The sequence below is a fragment of the Malaclemys terrapin genome, chromosome 1 (genome assembly GCF_027887155.1).
Source record: "Malaclemys terrapin pileata isolate rMalTer1 chromosome 1, rMalTer1.hap1, whole genome shotgun sequence".
NCBI lineage: Eukaryota > Metazoa > Chordata > Testudines > Emydidae > Malaclemys > Malaclemys terrapin.
Genome location: NC_071505.1, coordinates 6653886 through 6669068, shown reverse-complemented (window position 1 = coordinate 6669068; position 15183 = coordinate 6653886). Strand labels below are relative to the sequence as shown.

Genomic DNA, 15183 nt, shown 5'->3' with positions numbered 1-15183 from the left:
TTTTTATACTGTGTTCTTGTTATCGTTTTGTAGCAAAGGGTAATGAGGGTTGTCTAAATACAAAAGTTATTCTATTTTAACTATACTGGTACAGTTAAAGCTACACACGCTCCCTAGCGGGGAGTTATACTGGTATACGGGTGCCTTATATTGGTATAGTTTATTCCTGTACAACAAAGGGAATACGCTATACTGTATAAGATATCTTACATCAGTTTAATTGCATCCACACTGGGGTTGTACTAGTAACTTTTTATTTATACTCATACCACTAACAAATAGTTATACCAGTGCAAAATCTGTGTAGACCAGGCCTTAAATAAGAGAGATTCTGCACCAACCAACTTTAAAAGTGTATCTTTTGTCAACTGGTCTCTTGTGATGGCTTCTAATGTTTTTTTGGATCAAAATTTGTTCCCACAAGAACTCAAAATAGCTATCTAGTGTCGAATCTAAACATTCGCAGCTGGCATAGCACTTGGGAGTGGAAATCTTGCTCTCATGAGTTCGGGGCACATTGAATTATTTGGTCCTTGTTACTCTCCCAAGAGAGCATTCAATATAGGTATTTGAGGCTTAAGTGGAGAAAGTGACATTAAAGTACAACTAATGTCGGCTAGTTCTGGAATATGCTTTTTGCCCTCTGACTGGAAACGTTCTAGTGTGAAGTTCATTTGAAAAACTGAATGAGTTTTATGCTACAAACTTGTGTTGATGCAAATTATGTTGGCACCCAGCTGTCAAAGTTTGTTTTTTGCTTGGCTGTCTGCATTGGTGCTGTGCATACTCACCAGGAATGCTTGTGTCAATACAAAGTGCAGTGCACCACCGGTTGGTATCCCAGTGTGCCATACTCCACTGTCTGGCGCGATGCCTTTTGGAAACTTTTTGCGATTCTTAGGGGTAGAAATGAGTTGTCCAGGGATCTCTGGGAGCTAGGGGTCAAGTTCCCAGAATGTAACTTTTTCCATTCCATAATGCCATCCATATTCCATAATTGTCATGCCTTTTTAAAAAAAATCCCACAAACCCGTGTGGCACTTCTCTCTGCCTGCCGTCTCTGACAGAAGCATGATGCCCTCAGAATTCTGCACTAGTCTCACAAATGTTGTAAATACAGTACACATAATCCTCTGGTATTTGCATAGCTGCAGGAAGAACTGCAACAATGGGGGAGGTGACAATTTCTTTGAGGACAGATTAAGGGATATGGTGGAAAAACAACTCAGGGTTGATGGTGGCATTTGTGGAGCAGCTGCAGATGATGGGCACAAGTCATAATGCAAGTTTGGGACAACGAGCAGTGGCTGCAGAACTTTTGGGTGCAAAAGGCCACGTTCATCGATCTATGTGCCGAGCTCGCTCTAGCCCTCCAGCCCAGAGACCCCAGAATGAAAGCTCCACTGATAGATGAGAAGTGATTGCACTCTGGAAGCCTGTAATGGAAATCATTTTGGAGTTAGAAAATCCGCACTGGGGGCTGGTGTCATGCAAGTGTGTAGGGCCATTAACAGTCCTGCATAGCTGGAGATGATGACTCTCGCCAATGTGCGAGATGTCCTGGATGGATTTTCAGCAGTGGGTTCCAGTGCAGCTGCAGATGGCACGGACATCCTTATTTTGGAATCAGCCCACCTTGCCACATAGTACATCAACAGAAGGGGCTACATAGCTATGATTATGCAAGCGCTGGTGGATCACAGGAGATGTTTCACTGGATATGTATTCATTGGCCGGCAGCGATCGATCCAGCGGGGGTCGATTTATCGCGTCTAGTCTAGACGTGATAAATCAACCCCCGAGCGCGCTCCCGTCGACTCCTGTACTCCAACTTAGCGGGAGGCGCAGGCAGAGTCGACGGGGGAGCGGCAGCAGTCGACTCACCGCGGTGAAGACACCACAGTAAGTCGATTTAAGTACGTCGACTTCAGCTACGTTATTCACCCGCCCAGTGTAGACCAGGCCACTGATATCCGTGTGGGCTGCTCAGAGAAGGTGTGTGACGCTCACATCTTTAAGAACACAGGACCGTTCTGAGAGTTGCAAACAGGGACATTCTTTCCTGACCGGCGGATAACCATTGTCAATATTGAAACGTCAGTAGTCATTCTAGGGGACCTAGCCTATCCTTGCCCCTCTGGCTCAGGAAGGCATACGCTGGCCACCTCGGCAGCACCAAAGAAGGATACAACTCTTGGCTCAGCGGGTGCAGAATGATTGTTGCAAGTGCTTTTGGTAGACTGAAGGGATGCTGGTATTGATTACTCACTACATTGGATTTCAGTGAGAAATATATCCCAATGGTTATAGCTGCATGTTGTGTACTGCATAATATCTGTGAGGCAAAGGGGGAAAGGCTGCTGCCAGCGTGGACTTTTCAAAGGCAGCAAATAACTGCTCCACCTTCACCCTGGCAGCAGCTTTTTCCCCTTTGTTAACTTGCAGGTGGGCTGGGGGTCATCTTTAAATGCAAACATTGTAAGGAAAAATGCATGCACACATTTACCCAAGATTCCTTCATCGTACTCATCCATGCTTGGCCGGCAGGACTGTCTAGACTGTGGTGGAGTCTCTAACCGAAGTTCCCTGTAAGTTGTGCAGCCACGCAGCAGCCTATTTAGCGGCACACAGATGCTTAGGGAACCTGGCCGGGGAAAGGACACCCCTCTCCCAGCTGCAACCTAGCCCGGCCCCCAACCTGCCGCGGCCAAGGCGCCTCTATCTCGGCCCGAACCCAGCCATGGGTGGGGTGATGCAGCCCGAACCCAGACGGGCTGGCTGGAATTCAGACGTGGCCAGGGTGGTGTGGCCCAGACCCAGCCACGGCCGAGGCAGCCCGACCCAAACCCGGGCAGCTAAGGCCGGCCAGGCCCGGATCCAGCCGCAGCCTGGCCCCAACCCTGGCGGCCGGTCCGACCCGAACCTGGCCTGACCCAGCCGTGGCGTCCCTCCCCCAGCCAGACCTACCAGGGCTGTGAGAGGGGTGCCTATCCTGTGGCCCTAACCCCGGAAGTACCGCAGCAGGGAGAGGCGTCTCTCTCCCCCAGCCCAGGTGCTGATGGGGGGAGTCCTCTCTCCCCGTCGGAGCATCCTCCTGCACCCCAAATCCCTCCTTCCTGGCCCCACCCCAGAGCTTGCACCCCTGCCGGAGCCCTCACACCCCTGCACCCAAACCCTGAGCCCCTCATCCCCAGCCCTATCCCGGAGCCCGCACACCCTTGCACTCCAACTCTCTGCTCCAGCCCTGAGCCCCCTCCCACATTCCAACCCCCTCAGCCCCACCCCCAATACATGAATTTTGTTATGTGCAAATTTTGTTATGTGCACCAAAATGAAGGTCATGTGTCACACACAACCTCCTTATTGGTGCACATAACAAAATTCATTCCGCACATGGGTGGGAAAAATTAGAGGGAACACTGTCTCAAATGTGTCCTGACCTGTGGCATGGCTGGCCCCCCGACCCCACCTCACTTCACGGCATCTCCCTCTTCCTCCTTCACAGCAGGGGGTCTTTGTCTCCAGCTCCTCCGGTATCCACAGCGATTTGTGGGGTGCCAGTAGGATATCCAACAAATATGGCATGCAGCTCACTGTAACAGCACCAGGACAATTGTTGGCCTCCCTGGCCAAGTATCCCTGATGCAGCCACTTCACTCACATGTGGCAAGGCTGCTGATCACTGTTGTACCCCTTTGTCTGCATCCCATGTGCAATCTTTTTGCAGATGTCCACTTTTCTACAGCTGGTCCATAGCTGTGCTTACACAGCCTCTTTTCCCCCCAGGCCCAGAAGATCCAATATCTCCAGTCTGCTTCAAGCAGGAGCATATCTAGTGCACGCAGACAGCATGGTCAGATGGTCCATTGCACACAGCAAGAGAGAGAGCTGCTGCTAGATGTGATTGCCAAGGTGGGCAGTCAGGAAAAATATCTGGCAGGTTTTAGAGGGGAGGAGGAGGCTTCTGGTCTCTGTGACCTCTGGGCAAGGGAGTTTACAATTGTGACCAGAATGGTCTCTGTTGCAGGGAATGGAGCATATGTGGGGCAGCTGCTGGAGGACCGTTAGGGTTGACACAGATCACACAATGTCTACAATTGCACTGTATCCCCCTCAGTAGGGCGACCATGGCTCCACTCTATTCGGAGACGTGGTTTTACTGCATCACTGTAATGGAGAACTTACATCGGCTGGAGACCAATTGGAGCGTGTAGACATGTACAAATAGGTCTATGCCAGGTGACTTATGTCGACCTAACTTTGTAGACCAGGCCTCAATGGCATAAATGCCATTTTCATAAACTTTTAATAGGAAAGTTTTTGCACCTGGGCTGTGGCTGGAATTTTTCCTTTGGAGTCCTGTATTGTTGATAGATATCTCTAAAACGTTCTGTCTACACCAATGGTAAAAAAGTGGATCCAGAGTAGATATGATTTAATGGGTAAGGGGGGAGGAGTTAATGTTGGCGTGAGGGTCATTTTTAGCCATTATCCCGTGTTATAACTGAATGTTTATGCACTGTGTACAAACCTGATTGACAGTCTGGTCTGGTGCACAAAAGGCTGCTTGATTAGGGGCTGAGCGCACATAAAACCACCTCCGTCAGGAGCAACACTTGTCAGCAATTATCCTGCAACAGAGAAGAGTGCATGTGTTAGCGCTGACAAATGAAATGTTCTGTCATCAGCTGTGCTTCTCCTCCCCACAGGTCTACTCCGTGTTGTCTAATCCCCACCACCAATTAAGCATTAAAAAACTAAGAGGAAACTACTGCACAAATAACTTCGTTACACATCCAGCATGCCTGGCACATGGTTAAACACTCAAGTCTAGAAATGCCAGGTATACATGGAATCTTAATTCTTCTCCCATATGCATCATACACTTTTATATTCGCATACTATTTCTCAATTATAAAACAATATCTACAGCTTGAGAACTGGAGCTCTCCTCCTATGGATCTTTACTCCCCTCTCTCCTTGAAGACCTAAAAAGGATATCCAGGAGCAAAGATCTGCTATTGCTCATCTTCAAAGATATGCATGGACCGAGACAAGGCCTAATACACAGCCCAGGAAATGACTGGGCCCTGGCATGGGATGCCACCAATGTGTAGAAGATGTTCAGTGCTGATGACCTGAGGAGGCACTATGCCAAACAAGCTGGCTTATGCCCCTGCTTTGAGGTTCAGAGGGGAAGGAAAAGGTGCTCCTTTCTCTATAGGCAGCAGCTCCCTTTCCCATGCTGAGGGGAAGAAAAGGAGAAGACCCTCTTGAAGCTCCAGATGGGTTTTAGTGGTGTCTCTCTGGTTGCTGTTCTGGTAAGACCTGGCATCTATGCAGCCTCTGTTTCCATACAACCATAGACTCTCTAGAATGTCTGTCTCTGAAAATGAAAAAGAAAATCTCTGCTCTCCTGCCAGAGAAGAAGTGGGAGATTTGCTCCTTTGGTTTTGAAGGAGGTCCAGAACAACCTTACAACCCATTCATTCATCAAATATATTTTTCCAAGAGCAAAGTGCGCTACAAAACATGCCGGATGAGGTGCTGCAACAACTGTAAGCCAAAGAAACGGCTCTTGTGCACCAAACACAGTAGGTCACTCACAGCTTTGGAGCAACCAGAATAGTTTATGGATTTGGGGGGGGAAGGGGTGGATTGCTGAAACTGCTACTGGAAATTCATTATCATTTTTTTCCTTTGTAGAGAGGCTAGAAGCCATATCCTAGCAACAATTGTTAGGGAGTATAGCATTTACTAAATCTTGGCTTGGAACAGATATCCCATTGGGGAGGGAAGCCTGAAGGGAAACTGGAAGGAAGATCCTTGGACCATAGCGGAAGTCTGCAGTGAAAAGATATAAGAGAATTTAAGGGCTTGTCTTCATTACGGGCTAAATCGGTGCTGCAGCGGGGTCAATTTAGAAGGTCTGTTGAAGATGCGGTAAGTCATGGAAGACAGTCTCTCACCGACATAGCAAGGTGTAGACACCACTGTAAATTGATCTAAGCTATATCTACTTCAATTATGTAACTTAATTAGTGTAACTTAAATTGACTTACCTCATTAGTGTAGACAAGGCCTTAGTGATGAAATTGTAGTCAGTGTATGGGGATTGCCATATTTATTGGGCAAAGATGGCCAAGTCACAGCTATGTGGAGGTCAACTTTGCAATTATCCCAGGATAGCAGTGCCTGGTTAATCTACTCTGGCCTTATCTGCTGATATGGTCAACAGTGATAGCTAACCTCTTCAGACAAGTAGCCATAATGTTCCACCGAAACAAAAAAGCAAATTTTAAAAGAGTAAAACCACAGTTCCCTCTCAGCCTACACCCTCTTTGTGGGTTAGACATGCTCAAGGTAGTTAAGGAAGCTTCCTTAAGAAACAGAATTTGTTCCAATACAGATGAACAATGTAATAGCTATTTCAGGGTGTCTGAAAAGTACAAGAAGTTTTGAGATCAGTAGTAGCAGCACAGGGTCCTATCCAAGAAGGAGTTGGATGTAGGTTTTTTTTATGTTCTCCGTTTAACCACATCATCCAGCAGACATTTTTTTTCATGGCTTTGCTATTTGAAAGCTCAGGCTACTACTAGAATTACTAATTACTGATTCTTGCCTGCATATTTATACCTGCCTCTGGAAATTTCCATTACACGCGTCTGACAAAGTGGGTATTCACCCACGAAAGCTTATGCTCCAATATGTCTGTTAGTCTATAAGGTGCCACAGGAGTCTTTGTTGCTTGTGCCTTTTGAGATCTCAAATGAAATGTCATTCACTAGGATAATCTGTTTCAAAATGCTTGTATTCCTGTAATATACATAATCAAATAGCATTTAACTGATGTGAATGGTTTGTATTTAAACCGAAAAGCAAGCTGCGGTGAAAACAAAAAAAGGTTGGGAGTGAGAGTGGAAGGAAATAAAGAATTGCTGCCCAGTCTAAAGAATTTATTTTGGATCTTTAGTTGGACTTAAGGTTAAGGGAACTGCCAGATCAAGTGTTTCTGCAGTTTCCTGGATGAGCCATGAAATGTAAGTACAAAGAATGGGTGCAGACTGACTAAATGGTACTGACTAAGTGGTACAGAGTTAAGTAAAAAAATAAAAATAAAACATGGAGGAAGAAAGCTACATGAAATACGAGTTGGAAAGAAGTTGCATTCGCCAGGATAGGTACAGGCTCCCGTGTGCTATATACTTAAGGTTGGAAGGATTTGATTTTTATCAGTAAAGGTCAATATCACCATACACATCCAAACAAACAAAAATATTTCCATCAATAATGATAGAAATTTACAGATTGACAAAGTAAGAAAAATGCTGCTTGACAGCTTATTAGATATCGTCATTAAATAATTATTGTCTAACACTCCCATAAGTTCCTGCAACTGTGAACATTTAAATGGATCATCAGAAAAAATACATCTGTCAAAATTTTTTTTTTTTTAAGTTGAATTCTGCCAAGCCTATATATACTCTAGTCCAACAAATCCAAATACAAGATGGGATGCCCATCTTGTACACCTTTTGGATTTTTACATACGCTATTCTGGTCAAACAGGATTAAAGGCACGGAGACCTGACACTCACAATATTCTATACACAGTCTTTTTTGCCCCACCCTACCCCCAACAAGACTTGAAACAAAGAAGACTTTCTTTTCAAACAGTCAAAAAATCAGTATAAACATGCATAAGTAGCCATTATGAAAATAATTTGACCGAAACATTTGGTTTTCTAAGATCCTCCTAGATGATTACAGGGACTATGCTGCAGATGTACCCATCTGCAATGTCCGCGTAGCTGGCAGGCTCACAGAAATGGCTGCATGTTGCTGAGCACTAGTCTTTATCCCTTTTGTGCTGGAATTTTGAAGGACATCACCTCACTTTAGTTTTGAGATGAGATCGTTGGCCTAGATCGGGGTGGCCAACCTGTGGCTCCAGAGCCACATGTGTCTCTTCAGAGGTTAATATGTGGCTCCTTGTATAGGCACCGACTCCGGGACTGGAGCTACAGGCGCCAACATTCCAGTATGTTGGGGGGTGCTCACTGCTCAACCCCTGGATCTGCCACAGGCCCTGCCCCCACTCCAATCCACCCCTTCCTGCCCCCTCCCCTGAGCCTGCTATGCCCTCACTCCTCCCCCCTTTCCCCCAGAGCCTCCTGCATGCCACAAAACAGCTGATCAGGAGGTGCGGGGAGGGAGGGGGTGCTGCTGGGTGGGAGCTGCTGGGAGCGGGTAGGGGGAGCTGCTGACATATTACTGTGGCTCTTTGGCAATGTACACTGGTAAATTCTGGCTCCTTCCCAGGCTCAGGTTGGCCACCCCTGGCCTTGATAGTTTCTGCTGTTGTCTGGGCTTGAATTCTGCGGGCAAATTCTATGTTCTCATAGCTCCTGTTGACTTCAGTAGAAGCCACTTGTGTATATCAGACGGTCCTAATGTTTACTCCAGGAAGACACTGAACAATGACAATACTTCCTTAGACATGTAATCTGTCACACTTGATTGTTTCACATTAGAACTAATCTGCTAGGCTTTATCTTCAGTGATATGTTAAATAGTAAATTGCCCAAACTTCCACCAGGAGGGTTACTGGGGCCACTTGTCTCCTCCCTGCTATGTTGCCAAACCTGGTTTGGTCCCTTTTGCCTGCTTAAAGATGGGTGTCTGATTTTGTGAGTCCTTTGCAGATTACCTTTCAGATTGCTAACGCCCCATTTTTCCTTTCTGGATTGCATTTTGGCAATTAAACTGCATTTTCCTTTGGCATGCAGATCAGGACTTTAGTGGGCAACACAATTTTTAATACAGAATCATATGTTTTTAAGCACTGTGGAAAAGGTAAGCATGGCAAGACTGATGGAATTATTTTTGGCTGGTTTTGGTAAGCACCTAATTTCCTTAAGCAGAGACAGGGCACCAAAGCAGATTTCTCTATACTTTTGGGGCCGTCTCAATATCCTTTCTCTAGTTTGGAGAGCTTTGCCTCCAGAGTATAGTTGCAGCTCTTACATCTGGAAAATGTTTAACTTGTTCACCTAACCTCCCCTGTTCTCCCTCCAAAGTTAATCTGAACCAAGGGAAAAAACGTTCCTTTAAAACAAAATGCTCCCTGCTACAGCCTACTAGTGGTCACTTTCCATTGTTCTTACAAGCCCCTCGTTAACTTGGAGAAAAAACCTGGTGCACGTTACTTGTATGCCTGTCTTTCCTCAAGCTGTATCGGCTCAGTCTATCCTGAAGGGAGGGATACTGGGAAGAACAATACAAGATAATTATCTATTAGGAGGAGTCTCCTTTCAGGAATCAGAATGAATAACTAACCACGGGTACTAGTCATTCACTTCTGGGTTTCTTAAGGGGAGGGGTTACTTTTCTGCAACACTCAAGTTGTTCAGGAGAATTGGTCTCTAAGGGTCTGTCTGCACTGCCGCTGGAAGTGAGCCTCCCAGCCTGGGTAGACAGACTCCCACACTAGCTTGGCTTCAGCTAGTGTGCTAAAAACAGCAGTGTGGATGTTGCGGTTCTGGGGGAGACTCGGGCCAGCCACCCAAGCTCAGATGCAGGGGGGTCAGGTAGGCTTGAGAGCCTGAGCTGCCACCCAAACCACAACATCCGCACTGCTATTTTTAGTGTGCTACCTCAAGCCGAGCTAGTCTGTCTGTCGACCCAGCCTGGGGGCTCGTTCCCAGCTGCAGTATAGACGTACCTTAAGAGCTTGTCTGTTTGGGGATGTTATATCAGATTAGTTTGTTCACTCTAAGTGCAGCAGTTTAACTATATCAAACTGAAGTGCTTCCACCCTGCTTTGTTATGGTACCTTCCTTGTTAAGCCTTGCATCCATGCACCTCTGCGCTTGTTCAAATTAACAGTGCAGCATTCTGGGCAGATATACTATGGTGCAATGTGCTACTGTACAATTCTATGCTCTGATTTTTTTTTGCCATGCATTGTGGGGTGCCTATGAAAAGCTACAGGAAATCTGGGGCTTGGGGTCAAACTAACAAACTCCCATAATTCCTCTCCTGGCATCCCATAATTAAGCTATATTTTGCCAGTGCCATTTTTGAACAGCTGTCTGGCAACATGGAGAATGCATTGCTGAGCGCCACAATCCTGATCATGAACAGGGTGACACATCTGTATTGACAGTCGCTTAGGCAGATGGATTTGGCTCTGTGGCTCCATACGGCTTTGGATGCCTTATGCCGCAGCAATACAGCTGCAGGAGGAGGAGAAGCAGATAGATGAAATCAAGCCGTTACTTCTGCAGGGCGTTTATCTGGAGCAGCTTTACTCAGTGGATTACCCTTTTGGCTCAGTTGACTAGCACTGGCAGGTGGGACAAGATAATGATGCAGAACTGGGATGACCAGCAGTGATGGCGGAGCTACAGAATGACAAAAGCCACTTTCCTAGAAATCTGCAGAGTTCATCTTTGAGCTTCTCCTCAGCATGGAGAAACATGTGGCTATCGCTGTCTGGAAGCTTGCCACACCCTGTTGCTACCGGTCAGTAGCTAACCCAGTTGGCTGTTGGTAGATCAACCACTGGGGCTGTTGTCATAGATGTTTGTAAGGCTATGACAAGGGTGGTGCTATGCCATGTCATAAAGATTAACAATGCACAGGAGGTTATTGATGACTTTGCACAGATGTGCTTCCCACACTGTATGGGGTTATTGATGGGACACGTGCCTATCCTTTGCCCCCTACACCAACCTAAAGACTTCACCAACAGGGAGGGGTATTTCTCCCAGGTACTGCAAGGCTGGGTTGATCACCATAGAAAGTTCACTGTTGTTAACATGGGGTGGTCTGGAAAGGTCCAGGGTCTTTAATAACTCAGGCCTGTTTTCTGGAATGACCAAAGGAATTTTTGCACACTCCACCCCCACAGACTCTGTGGTCATTAATGGATCAGTGGGAGCAGGAGGTGGTTCCCCATGAAACTCGTCAGCAGAGTTCTATCAAAATATATAGTGTTAACAAATGTAGCACCCTCTCTCCACCTGGTTGCCTTTAATGCCAATCTGCTTACAGGTTTTGATGGACAGGTCTGGGTTCTTCTGTATCCCGCCACCCACTCAGCAGGGTGTATCTTCTTTATTTTTCCCTATGAATTTATTTGGCGGTGCCTTCACCTACCTCGCTCCTGCCTGGCAGGGTCACCAGGGCAGCTTGGGAGGAAAATTCTAACCACAGGGTAACCCTCACTTACTTGCCAGATAGTTGGAGACTCCCAAGAAATAATCAAATACATACAATGTATTCAACACAGTAATTATATTAAACAGGAGACAACTGTAACATAACAAGGTAAAACACTATTTTTAGGGTCACCGGTGCCCATGCTGCTGATACCCCTGACTTTCCCAGTCAGGGGACCTGATGTAGCAAATGTAAGATTAGTGTCCTGTTGATATGCATACTTTGTAGGGGTCCTTGCTGACCTATGACCATGATATCTTCTCTGCAGTGGTTTAGCAGGGTGGCCGACTGGCTTCAGTATAGCCCAAAGGACTCATAAGTGGGAGAAGGTGGTAAGTCCCTCCACAGGTTTAATACACAGCAGGTTATAAAATCCCCAAACCCTCACTCCCTGGCTTGAGGACACAGTTCAGGGAGTAGGGGGTCCCCAAAACAATTTCCCTAACTAGACGATGGTTCACTCACAAACTCTATGAATGATCCTCAGGTTCAGAGCTGACTCTGGACTCCTTCGTCACTGCAGAGGGGCTGATCTCTGCTGGCAGGGATCCTCTTCAGGCAGGAGTCAGGCTGCTTCAGTCCCAGGATTTCCCTTCCCCACAAAGGGGTGCAGGGCTCAAGGTGCAGGTTACACAACTACACTAACATCCAAACTGTAGTCTCCCAGCCCAGTGTCCAGACACACTGCTCACAGCAGGCCTGGACTAGCAGCCAGAGCAGAGCTGACCGTGTGGTGACTTGTCTCACCTAGGGAGCTGGAGAGCTAACTCAGCCTGGCTGGGGAAGTTTCCCAGGAAAACTCTACAAACTGGGAGTCATCAGGGGAGAGGGAAAAGCCCAGCTGACGGATCTGCTGTCAGGTCCCTAGAGGCCAGTTCTCAGGGGGAACCCTACATGCAGGCCTGGGACTCACTAGCTCCCCACACAGCCAGTCCTGCCCTTGCCCTGGCTGGCTCCAGACTGACTCAAAAATGGCTTCTCCCCTTTCCTGAACTCCCTGGGAAGGGCCTCTCATTCCCTATTGGTTGCTGGGCAGATTCTGGGTCTGCTTTGGCTCCACCTCCCTACCAGGGACAGTGCCTCTCCCTGAGCTGCCAGCAGACAGAGGCCCAAGAATCTAGGTCATCTCCTTCGGGGTTACACAAATAACGGGGGGGAAATTACACTAATTTAAGATTTTTGCTTGGTTTTGTTTTTTGCTTGTTTTTTTTTTTTAAATTCAAGACCAATGGAACTATGACATGGCCAAGTGACCGAGTGCTCACAAATTCTGTAGGTGATGCGCTTCAAGGTGTTCATCTCCAGAATAGTTGATTGTTGTGGGAAAGACCAGTAATTAGGGTGGGGTGCAGTGCTGGACCTTTGTAACAAAGATGCTCCATCACAGCTGTTTGCCTCTGCATCATGTCTCTTTCCAGGGCCATGTGCTCCATTTCAGTCCTGTGAATGCTGCAGGAAACCATCACTCCACAAGTCTGTCTTTGTGGCCCTCTGTTGGGATGCAGTCACTATTTCCTCAAAAATATCCTCTCTTGTCTTCCCCAACCCCGCTATTGGAAGTTTGTCAGTCTCTCGGTCCTTTACGCATGGACCATGGCACTGTAGGTGCTAAGGGAAATCAGAATCTGTAATAGATAGGGTTAAACATTTCAGTCCAGTGAACTGGAATTTTCTGATGAAACTATGTTTTGTCCAACATTTTCAAACTAGCTCTAGTCACACGCTCACAAAGAAAACGCAGCACAGTAAAATCTTCCCTATTAGCTGATCAACTGGCTATGTCAGAAAGAGGGAGCAACCCATTGTTTAGGACTGGTAGTTTGAGATGCAGAAACTAGACTTGGGCAAAAGTGCCTCTTAATACAATGTCCAGAATAAATTAAATGTTGCTGGAAATGTACTTTAAATCCACCAGACTGTGAAATTTGGAACACAACTTGTTCGGTCCGCACAGTGCTAGTACTGTAGAATGATTTAGATCAGGGATCTCAAACTCAAATCACCACAAGGGCCACATGAGGACGAGTACATTGGCCTGAGGGCCGCATCACTGACACCTTTTCATATAAAGGTACAAAAGCCCCCGCTGCCCCCAGTCCCACCCCTACCCCACCCCTTCCACGAGGCCCCGCCTCTTCCCTGCCCCCATTCCAAACCCTTCGCCAAAGTCCCCACCCCAACTCCGCCCCCTCCCTGCCCCTATTCTAACCCCTTCCCCAAATCCCCACCCCTGCCACGCCTCTTCTCCACTTCCTCCTCTAAGCACTTGGCTCCCGGCTCCTCCCCACTCCCTCCTGGAAAACGCTAAGCGCCGCCAAACAGCGGGAAGCGCCTGGAGGTAGGCAGAGGAGCAGGGACGCAGAGCGCTGTGGGGCTAAGGGGAGTGGCAGGTGCGGGGAGCTTGGTGGCCGCAGGAAATAACTCCACCGTGTGTTTGAGACCCCTGACTTAGATGGATACCATGGTGGTGTGGCCATATCGGTCCCAGGATATTTTTATTTAACTTTGTTCTGAATATATTGCTTTTCGACAGTTTTGCTTTGTTGATGAGGATGACTTATTGTAAGAGCAAGCCTCAGTTCTCAGTTGCAAGTTTATGCAAAAGCTGATAGCCTCATTTTCAAAATGCAGAGGACCTGCAGCTTCCATTCATTTCATCTCCATTGAGATTGGAAAATGAGACCGGATGTTTTTACTTCTCTATGTCAGGATTGGTGTGGGATGTTTAGTTTCCTAAACTTGTATAGTTAGGAAACTTATCACTTACTATAGCTGATTGGTTCAGATTTTGACCTGTTTAGTCATGCTGACTCATATTGTTTCATTGTGCTCCCCTGTCTATAGCCATCTGTTGTTTCTCATTTTTTACTTTGAGAGTAACCACTTTGGGGCGAGAACCATCTCTGTTCTGTTTTTATACAGCACCTATTACAATGGGGACCTGCTCCTTGAGGAGGGCTCGTGGGCACTATGGAATATAATAAATAGATGGCAAATGGGGGTGAGGTTGAGGTGCAAGAGGTGCTCCTCTTGCCCCAGACAAAATTGCTCATAAGGAGTGGAGTATTCACCCACTGGCTCTGTGGCCTGTAATCCTTTAATCCAGAAGCCCATCAGAAGAGAAGTCTGAGACCTTGTATACACTACAGATTACTTCGGTATAATTTATGTCGCTCGGGTGTGAATAATCCACACTCCTGAGCGATGTAAATTATACCAACCTAAGCACCGTTGTAGACAGAGCTTCATCAGCTGGAGAGACATAGCTACTGCTTCTCTTAGATCGTCTCCATCACAATTGCTGCTGGGTCCAGCTGAGCCGCAGTAAGTGCTGTAATGTAGGTGTAGCTTGAGTCTCATGGTTTTCTTCATACGGGAAGTTTTAGGGGATTTGGCACCTGAGTTGGATTCTCAAAGTCCTGGCAGGGTCTTCTCTGATTAAGTTAAGAAGTAGCAGCCTTCTGATCTGTCAGGCAACAATCAAAGTTGTTTGGGCATCCTCTCAAATCGTAGCTCTCTTCAGGTTACAGTTGTGCCTCTGAGGGAGAATTCAGAAACAGAAGACTGAATCTCAGATGGTATCCTCCTAGTATTGGTTATTTTTTTTAGCATGGTCTACCCCCTTGGGATGGTTCTATTCCAGGCCAGGTTCCATTCATTTGGAATGAGGTACTTCATGTTGGACTTCTATTGTAAGTTGATTACCTTGAACTGAAAAAATCCACAGGAAATGTGTTTTGTCACAGAGGTTACAAGTATTTAGAGCTGATTTGGGACACTTGCTCAAATTTGACAGGGTTAGCATGGGATGTTGTTACACCACAGGATTTTAAAACAACTAAAAGGGAAAGGGGGAATAAATTGTAGCTACTTTCTCAGTTGCTGAAACAACCCAGACTTTATTTACCTTTATACATTCTCAACTCACAGATATCCTCTGCGACGAGGCAGCTCTTT

At 46.7% G+C, this 15183-nt stretch overlaps 1 long non-coding RNA gene across 1 annotated transcript; it reads right to left on the bottom strand.

Annotated features, from left to right (window-relative positions):
- Positions 1-211: 211 nt before the first annotated feature.
- LOC128830023 (uncharacterized) lies at positions 212-11810 on the bottom strand. The gene is made up of 4 exons (XR_008443524.1): positions 11692-11810; positions 4532-4631; positions 3441-3593; positions 212-1436 (listed from the first exon to the last, which is right to left on the bottom strand). It is a non-coding gene; the product is annotated as an uncharacterized LOC128830023 (long non-coding RNA).
- Positions 11811-15183: the final 3373 nt, after the last annotated feature.